The 9644-nt window shown below is 41.5% G+C and overlaps 1 long non-coding RNA gene across 1 annotated transcript; it reads right to left on the minus strand.

Annotated features, from left to right (window-relative positions):
• Positions 1-989: 989 nt before the first annotated feature.
• On the minus strand, positions 990-3561 carry LOC149748186 (uncharacterized). The gene is made up of 2 exons (XR_016394588.1): positions 2924-3561; positions 990-2446 (listed from the first exon to the last, which is right to left on the minus strand). It is a non-coding gene; the product is annotated as an uncharacterized LOC149748186 (long non-coding RNA).
• Between the last annotated feature and the right edge of the window lie 6083 nt (positions 3562-9644).

Raw genomic sequence — 9644 nt, forward strand, 5'->3', positions numbered from 1 at the left:
TGTGGCTACTCGTCCACATACTACCATATAGATGGTATATTAGTATTTTTGTTCTCTTTGACTTTGGTTTCACTCTCTGGTTAGTAGGTTTTGCTGATTTCACTTTCCTACTTGTTATTAATTTTTCATTTCACTGTTATATTTACAATTTCTCAACTATACTTCAATAAAAAAGAAAAGAAAAAGATAGAAAAGAGTTCACTGTCATGGAAAACCATCACATAAAATATTAAGATTAGAAGGACCTTAGGATGTTGTCTAGCTTATATTTCTGTGCCTCACAGTGAAATTGTACTCAGGAAGTGACTTCTAATGCTCATCACAACTACGGACGGGCAGTGTGGACAAAGGGACAGGGTTGAAGCTGGTGTTGTCAGACCGCTGGTGGGGTGCCTGGTACCCCCCACCTGGTGATGAGCTAATGGCTGAAGTTCTCACCTTCTTCCTCTATAAAATTGCACAAATAATCACCCTGCCCATCTTGTAAGATGGTTGTAAAATCACATGTTGTAATTCAGATCAAAATAGTTCATTAATGGCGTACTGCATTGTGTATTCAAAGATGTTTATGGATTTTGCCAGGAATTTTGCTACACGTTATGTGGAATGTTCAGTACCTTCAATCCTTCTCTAAATTCAGAACATTCCCTGATCTTATGAAACTTACAATTCAGTAATATCTCTTTAGAGAAGAGGGGAAAACAACAAAGACAAAAATCTGACTTTTTTTTTTTTGAACACTGGAATTTGCTTCTCGAATTTGAAATAACTCAGTGCATACTTCTCTGATCCACGTCTACTGCCATTAGCTCTATTTTGCTTTTATCTTGGCTGATGTATTTTCTCTACCCTTTAAATGAAGGCTTGAAAAGCTTAAATGCAGTGGAAACATCCCAAATGTCCATCAGTGGATGGATAAGCAAAATGCGGTATATACATATAATGGACTATTATTCAGCTTTAAAAAGAAATAAAATTCTGAAACATGCTACAACACAGATGAACCTTGAGGATTTTATTCTAAGTGAAATATGCCAGAGACAAAAAGACAAATACTGTATGATTTCACTCATATGAGGTACCCAGTCAAATTCATAGAGATGGAAGGTAGAATGGTGTTTGCCAGGACCTGGAGGGAAAGGGAAGTTATTATTTAATTGGTATAGACTGTCAGTTTCGCAAAATGAAAAGAGGTTTGGAGGTGGATGGTGGCGATGGATGCGCGACAGTGTGAACGTACTTAATGCCACTGAACTGCACACTTAAAAATGGTTAAAATGGTAAATTTTATGCTGTGTATATTTTACAACAACTTTTTTTAATGGGAAAAATAAAGCAGCCTAAGTGCATTGTAAGTGTGTAAATCCAGTAGCATGCCCAGAATTAAAAACAGCTGTGCATACTTTTCTAGTCTTACACATCTGCCACAAACAGTAAGCATTCCATACACCTGTGGGGCTTGTTGAATTGCCCTGGATTTCTGCATATCAACTTTCAAGCGACCTCAAAGAATTTTTCTCAAGGTTGAGCTTTCTGGACGAAGTTCGAAGGCATTATAAGAAAGATGACTGAAATAGCTTTCAATAAATACTAAGTTTCAAGTATTACATTAGAGAAAAAGAAAGAATTACAGGGAGTCACTTTCAAAATGAGTCCATTTCAGCCGAATAGTGTTTGCAGCCCTCTGAATGACTGGGATTGCTGGTAAATGTCAGCCCTTCCATTAGCAGGGACCTTGGGCAATCATCTGGTCCAGCCCGTGCCTTCGGGCAGGTAAGATATCATCATCCCATTTTGCAGATGTGGCAATCCTTGTGCCCAGAGAGGCAAAGAAACTTGTGTCAAGTCACACAGAAAGCGGAGGAGTGGTGTCCAGAACTTGGGGCTCCCGCCTCCCAGAACCTGTGCTTATTTCTGCTGCATCATGCTCTGGTTTATGTAACTTCTCTGCGTCTCCGTTTTCCCACCACATTCTAGAGTGAAAATGTATCCGTTCTGATTACTGTGTAAAAATTCTTTGGGTGTCCCAGGCTGTTGCTTATCTGGGAAAAGGTGGGTGGTTATCTGGAATCAAGTTCTGGATTCAGAGTCTAAAGACAAGAATCTGAGCCTGTGATCTTGGATGAATTGGTTAACCTCTATGAATCTGACTATGTCAATTCAAAGTGTTTTTGAAAGAGTCAAGTGAGGCTTGTTAGTGCATGTATTTTGTATAGTATAAAGAAAAGAGTTTTCAAAGAGTAGCCCATGAAGACTTGGGGGTTCCCCAGACCCTTTCAGAAGGGTTCCAAGAGCAAAACTATTTTCATGATAATACTAAGCTGTTACTTGCCTATCTTCACGGCAAATTTCTCACAGGTATGCCGTGGGGTTCCCAGAGGTTACATGGCAGGTGGTATTGTAACAGATTGAATGCAGGAGCAGAAATGAGGTGTCCAGCTGTCTTCTATTAGGTTAGATAGTAAAAAAAAAAATAGGCAGAAATGTTAAACAATGTGACTCTTCTCAATTTTTTGTTTTGAATATAGTTATTTTCATTAAAATGTTATTTATGTTAAAATGTAATGGGTTATTACTATTATTTTAGATGAATTAATAAATGTTTCAAAATTTTTTCAGTTCTAATTTCTAATATGGTAATATTGACAGATATAACCACATACACAAAAGCTCTTTGAGGGTCTCAATTTTTCAGAGTGAAAACTGTCCTGGGAGCCAAAAGTCTGAGAACTGCTGCTATAAAGTACTGTACAAATAGTAGATATTTTTACTTTATATCATTGACCTTTAAAGAAAAGAAGTATCACATGATAAAACAAAAAAGGATGCATGCCTCTTATGGAAAAGTTAGAGAATTATAGATAAATAGAAAGAAGGAAATAAACAGTATCAATAATCCTATAACACAAAGAACAACTGTTACCATTTTTGTTGCACTTTTCTCAGTATTCTCTCATTGTAAATATCTAGCCTGTGATCTTTACAGGCTTCGTCAGTCTTCAGAGTTTAAATTGGGGTGGCACGGGGAGTTTGGGGCGGTTATTCGCCGGCCCTCGGACCACCAGCAAGATCTCGGCTCCGCCCCGGTCATCTCTGGTTGTTTCATCGGGTGGTGTCTCGTGTTTGCTCATCACTGAGTCTTTGGTTACAACACGTCCATCTTTTCCTTCCTCTTCTGCTCTGCCGCTTCGGAGCCGGGGATGCTAAGGTCCGCACAGTTCGCCGCCTCCTGCGGGTCAAGCATCTCCATCTCCGCGGGGCGTACCCCCCACTCCCCCATCCCCCCGCCACTCCAGTGCAATGGGCGGGAGCTCCGGGGCTACGGAAGTGGTGGGCACTGGGTCTGCTGGAATCGGTCCTGGGTGCCGAAAAGCCTGGCTGTGGGCAGGGCCTCCCTCCCTCCTTGAGCGGTATTTTGTCCGACGGGCGCTGATGCTGTGCAGTTTTACCGAAAGCATCTTCTTCCTCGTCATCTCCCTTCGATTCTTGCCCACTTTCTAGTCCTGAGCTAGGAGCCCCGTGGAGGGCTAGAGATGGGGCAGTTTTCACACTGAGCTCTGAATATCGCGAGAAAGAGCCTCCCCCTGACGGCCAAGTTGCAGAACTTTAGGACTTGGGACTTCATAGCGGCAGTTCTCAAACTTTCGGGTCTCAGGACCCATTTTCACTCTTAAAAATTGAGACCCTCAAAGAGTTTATGTGTATGTGGTTATATTTGTCGATATTTACCATATTAGAAATTAGAGCTGAAATTGTTTTTAATATTTATTAATTCATCTAAAATAACAGTAACAACTTATTACATTTTAACAAATACTATTTTTATGAAAAATAACCATAACACCATATTTTTATGAACTATAAAAAATTTTTATGAAAAAAATTGGGTACCTCCCTCTTTCATAGAAATCGTGGGATCATATTCCTTCTCCATTTGATCTGTGGTTCTTAAGTTTTTCTTTTAAAAAGTTGGTGTTGGGCTTCCCTGGTGGTGCAGTGGTTGAGAGTCTGCCTGCCGATGCGAGGAACACGGGTTCGTGCCCCGGTCCGGGAAGATCCCACATGCCGCGGAGCGACTGGGCCCGTGAGCCCATTTTTGGGGGGGTTGACACTTGGGTTTGTGCTTGTGATTTTGATATTACGTACACGTATGTTAGTCCTCATTTCTATGGGCAAAACAGTTCTCAAGTCTTTAAAATTTTTAAATTTCACAATATTTTCCAAAAAGCACCGTGACAGCTAGGGGCTTTCCCACCTGAACCACCGACTATAGATCTCAACAGCAGACCATGTTTGTCTTGTCTGCCCAGAGATTTGGAAGGAGAATGCTAAGTCAGCCTCTTCTTTCTCAGAACAGATACAGCTCAGAATCCACTTTAAAATGATGCAGGTTCTCTATAGAACTGAGGTATTTAGACAAAACTTGGAGACTCTCCATGTGAGAATCACAAATGGCTTAAAATTTGAGAAACCCTAAAGGAAAAATCCAAAGTTCTCTTTTACACAGCACAGAAAAGCGAGCTCTGAGAGGTCCCTTGGCTACTTGCTTTAAAGCTGCCTGTGCTACCTAAACGTCTCATTGGGCGAACGATGGCTGTTCCCTGGGTCCTGCACATTGACTCAGGTGAGACATTAACAAGCATTTTCTGATTTTAAGGGGTATCAGACAAGTGCCTTAGGGTGTCCACCTTTAGAAGCATAAATAAAAGGGACAGTGCTTTATTTTGAAGTCTGGGCTAATTTCAGGCTTACTTAGACGGGAGATGTGTTAGTACATCTCTAACAGGTGCAAGCTGAAACTGCTCATCTTTAAGGGGTGAGAGTGTAGATGGTCTTTGGGGATCGCGTGATTGGGAAGGAGAGGTTAGGGCTGGCCTCGGGCTTGCCTGCATCCAGGTTTCTCTCCTTCCTCTCCCTTTGTCTGTCTCTCTCCTCTGCTTTTCGCTCCTTGTTGGTTTCATCTCTCAGATCTGTCATGTGGCCGCGGAGGTGACCACAGCAGCTCTGAGGTCAGGCTCACAGTTTGGCATCTGAAATGAAAGAGCAATACCTCCACCTCTGATTTGGAAAATTCCAGGGAAGAACGGTGTAGGTCAGACTGGGTCCCATGCCAGAAGGGACAGAAAATTCTGATAAACAGCCTTGGGGGAGGAAAGAAATATTCTGAAAAATGGTGAGGTAAGGAAGCAAGAGAATCTTGATGCCAGAAGGGGCTGGTATGTCAGACAGACTTACTCTATCAGGAAGGGAATGCCTTTTAACGTCATTCTTCTCTAGTTGATATTTCTTCTTTGACCAAGGTCAGTTTGCTGATGCCAAGAGATTGGTTACTCCACAGTCTCATAAAGATCAAGTTACTTAACCTTCCTCATACTAATATGGCTTAATAATACTATATCTCATGAGGTAGTTGTGAGGCCTACAGAATAGCATCTACCTCACAGGGATGCTCTAAGGACCAAGTGCTCAGCGTGGCACCTGACACACAGTAAGTGTTTGGTCAAGGAAAGCTTTCGTAATTACCATTGTTATTAATAACAATGACAGAGGAGATCCAATTAGGAGAATTTGGGCAAGAATGTAGGGCGTGGCCTTAAGAGACCAGAAGTGCCATCACCTGTCTGGGACATACGGTCAGAGCTCAACCAGAGTGTGAAGACGGAGCACCTTCGTTCCCCCCGTGTCAAGGGACAAGGCTGGATCAGCTGCTGAGGCTGGGATTCCAGCAGATCCTTCTGTAAAGAGAAGAAGAGTGGAAGATACCAACCTCACCTCGAAGGAAATAGCAGCTTAGCAGGGAACTAGTACTAACGGGCATCAACAGTTAAAGCAACAGTACGTACAGTCGTATTACAATCATGCAAAGTAAGACCTGCATTTGGTGAGGTATGTAGGAAAACAAGAGCCTGAAAGGAGTGAGCCAAATGTTACCTGTGGGAATCTCTAGGAGATGGGAACATGAGTTGTTGTTCTTGTTTTTTAAGATTATGAATTTATTTTGTAATTAAGAAAAAAAAGTGCTAGTTTTAAGTGATGTAAGACAACTTATAACTCAGTTAAGAGTTCTGGAACACCACTGAAGTGAGAAATCCTGTGCTCCAGACGAACATGGGAAGACATCATAAGGGGTGACATTTTGGGGACTCCTGAAGGATGGATGGGGTGTACATGTATAGAGGGGAGAAGACAGCTCTGGCGAGGAGCCCTGAGCAAGTGGATAATCATGGCAGGTTCAATGATCACCTTATTGCCTCTCAACTCCACGTCCACTCTTTGCTCTGCTTCCTGATTCTGGAGTTGGACCCTATGGACATTTCTCTTTGGCCAGCTGGCACAACGCCAGGCTCTGTCCCGCTACCATTGTTCAGGGGGTGGAGAAAGATCCTGACCAAGGAGGGCCTACAAAGAGCAGACCGAGATTAGCCAGAAAAAGCACAAGAAAATCATGCAGGGTCTTTACCTCCAGATGGAGAAGGAGTTCATTCGTGAATTGAAAGCCTAGTGAGACATCTTCCCAACGTTGCCAAAGGTCTCCCAGGGCCTAACACAGCCGGTGAGGCTTCCCCAGCATCTTGTCTTCCGGCGTGCTCGTTCCTCCTTCTGATGGTCTGGACCTTCCTAAAGGTACCGACTTCTCATCAGGCTGAGCACACACTTGTCATAGCACTTTACTGGCCCATGGCGTTGCCACTACCTAGAGCAACCTCTTTTACTCCTTGATGCCTTGACTATTTGTCCTTCAAAAGGCTGATCAGGCATGCTATTGGTGTAAAAAGTTTCCCCTGAGTCTCTTCCCTCCAGCTTAAAACCTTCCCCCTGTACATCCTTCTAGACTACCTCTGTTCCACGCATCATGTTAACTTAGGCTGATTCAGTGTCTGTTCATCTTTTCCACCACTGAACTTCTTCATGGCTTTAATGATCCCCTGTATCTCCAGAGACTAGCAGACTGCCTGGAACATGGCAGGTGAACTGAATCAATGTGGGCTGCGCCCCGACTGCTGAGAATGTCTTTTGAAGGCAGGATTATATTATTCTGGGAGATTAGAACACTCAGAATTAGTGGGGCATCATTGTTAGGGGCAGGACAGCATTTTAGTGCTTCTGATTTGGGAGATGTTGGTTAACCAATATCTATTCCAATAAATTCCATCACTGTCACGTTTCTCTCTGTCTGTCTTCTCTCGCTAGTGTACACATGCAGAGGTAGATGGTGGAGGAATTAGAATCTACCATTAATCAGTCTGCCTTGGGCTCAAACTTTGAAATTACAAGAAGGAAAACATCTGGACTTCCTCATGAGAATCTTTGCAATGTCCATTTCTGTTAAAATGCCTTTTTGACATAAACAAAGGGAAAGTTCATAGGCGTACTATAGAATATTCACAACATTGCTGGCATTCTGCAAAGAATTGGGCTGGTTAAGTGGCTCCCAGGTCACTCTTACCTATCCCAAGCTGAGAGCATCTAGATTTTGATTGGATTATTGCCAGAGCTCATTAGCATAGTGTACCTTGACCTGGATTAGGGAACAGCAGCTTCTGCAGAGAAAATGATCAGAGCTTGCTGGGACCTGAACCAGAGATGAGATTTTTATGACACAGTTTTGTCTACATCTCCATAAGAAGTCAGAGGTAAGGAAACCATTACAAAGTTTCAGTTGTAAGATTAAAAAAAAAAAATGGGGAAGTAATATACAGCATAGGAAATATAGTCAATAATATTGTAATAACTTCATATGGTGACAGATGGTAACTTATGATGATCATTTTGTGATGTATAAAAATATCGAATCACTACGTTGTACACCTGAAAGTAATATTGTAAATCAATTATACATCAATTAAAAAAAAAAGGTAAAGAAGCCAGAAATCCTGAGGAGAGACAAATGTAAGGGATGTGATAATGGCCACCTCATTTCTACAGGGTTTCATTTCTTCTGGTCGGTTTTCTGTAGAAATAATGAAACTTGAACAAGTTTCAAGCTTGGCCCAAGTTGCTTTGAAAAAAGAAAGCCTTGACAAATGGACTTTTTTAATCCTAGAGGAACACTGAATTGGCTTGTTTATGTTTTAAAGGCTGTAAACCATCTTTTCTTCTCTCCTGTGTTTTGGTCTTAACTTTCAGAGAAATATTAAGTTCATGTTCATTCATTTGTCAAGAATTTATATCAGAAAAAAATCGAAAAAGCAATGTAGTTTTTCTGCAGCAGGATTTTTGATTCCCCTTCCCTTAATTTAAAAACAAAAGAATTATATCTATTTACATTGCCTAGGCTTAAAACAATGTCTTTGATTTTTTGAAATGTGAATCTTGTTATTCAAGGTTTTTTAAAAAGGTCAACCTGTTCCAGTTAGCTGTAACAAATTTTAGACCATCCAAGTTACTGTTGTTAATGTTAAAGAAGTACATAAAACCGTTGCTATCACATTTATCCTTGATATTTGCGTCTGACATACTTGTTTAAGTCTATGGCATCATTTCTTCAGTAACTTAGTGTTTATTTGCCAAACATAGAATTTGATTTAAAACTCAATGGGGATTTAATCTTGCACATCAGTGTTTGAACTGGGGGGCAGGGGTTTCATCTTTTTGAGTCTTGGACCACTAAGTTGTAGGTGAGTGTGGGTAGGTGCATTAGGGAAGGAAGAGACTCCTATTAGATTGTTATTTAGTGGCCAAGAACTTCATTTACATGTTCACGTCAACAGTCTTCTATATCCATACACTTGCCCTCAGTACATCTCAGTGAGTGACAAGCATTAGGGTTACATAAAGCTAAGTAACTGAGGAACAGAGTGCATGGGACTTCCTAAGGTTGAGACTATTAAACTAACTTGTGGTTTGAGTGACTTTTAAGTAGTTCTATGTAACATCATTATGGCCCTTGTTTTTTACTACTTTTTTTTTTTTTTTTTTGCGGTACGCGGGCCTCTCACTGTTGTGGCCTCTCCCGTTGCGGAGCACAGGCTCCGGACACGCAGGCTCAGCGGCCATGGCTCATGGGCCCAGCCGCTCGGCGGCATGTGGGATCTTCCCGGATCGGGGCACAAACCCGTGTCTCCTGCATCGGCAGGCAGACTCTCAACCACTGCGCCACCAGGGAAGCCCATGGCCCTTGTTTTTACTAGCGCACCAGCGAATGGAAATGTCACACACGTAAACGTGTTTTACCTCATATTCTGCTAACAAGCACATTTCATCTCAAAATGATTGTCTTTTTTTTCCCCCAGACTTGAACACTTTTAATTTCTTTCCTTCTTTTATTTTTTCTTTTCTTTTCTTTTCTTTCTTTCTTTCTTTTTTTTTTTGGTGGGGGGTAAATCCCCTTTAACCAATTATAACTAGAAACTAGTATTTCTCATGGTGGAAAAAAAACACAGTTTGCACAAACATTTTTGAACATCTATTGTTTATACAATACAATTTAATCAGAGTAAAGTCAGACAGACTTTTCTTGTAGGGGGCAGATTGCTAAAGATAAAGCCAGAAAGTCTTGAAGGGTGCTTTGAATTAAACAAAGTTGAGAAACACTATTTTAGAGCAATAGTTCTCAAACAGTTTTTACCCCCAGGGGACATTTGGCAATGTCTGGAGATATTTTTTAACAAGGAGGGGTGGGTTGCTACTGACACCTAATGGGC

This window comes from Delphinapterus leucas, chromosome 10 (assembly GCF_059928025.1).
Source record: "Delphinapterus leucas isolate spDelLeu-1000000601 "Yukka" chromosome 10, BTC_Dleu_Yukka2, whole genome shotgun sequence".
Classification (NCBI taxonomy): Eukaryota; Metazoa; Chordata; class Mammalia; order Artiodactyla; family Monodontidae; genus Delphinapterus; species Delphinapterus leucas.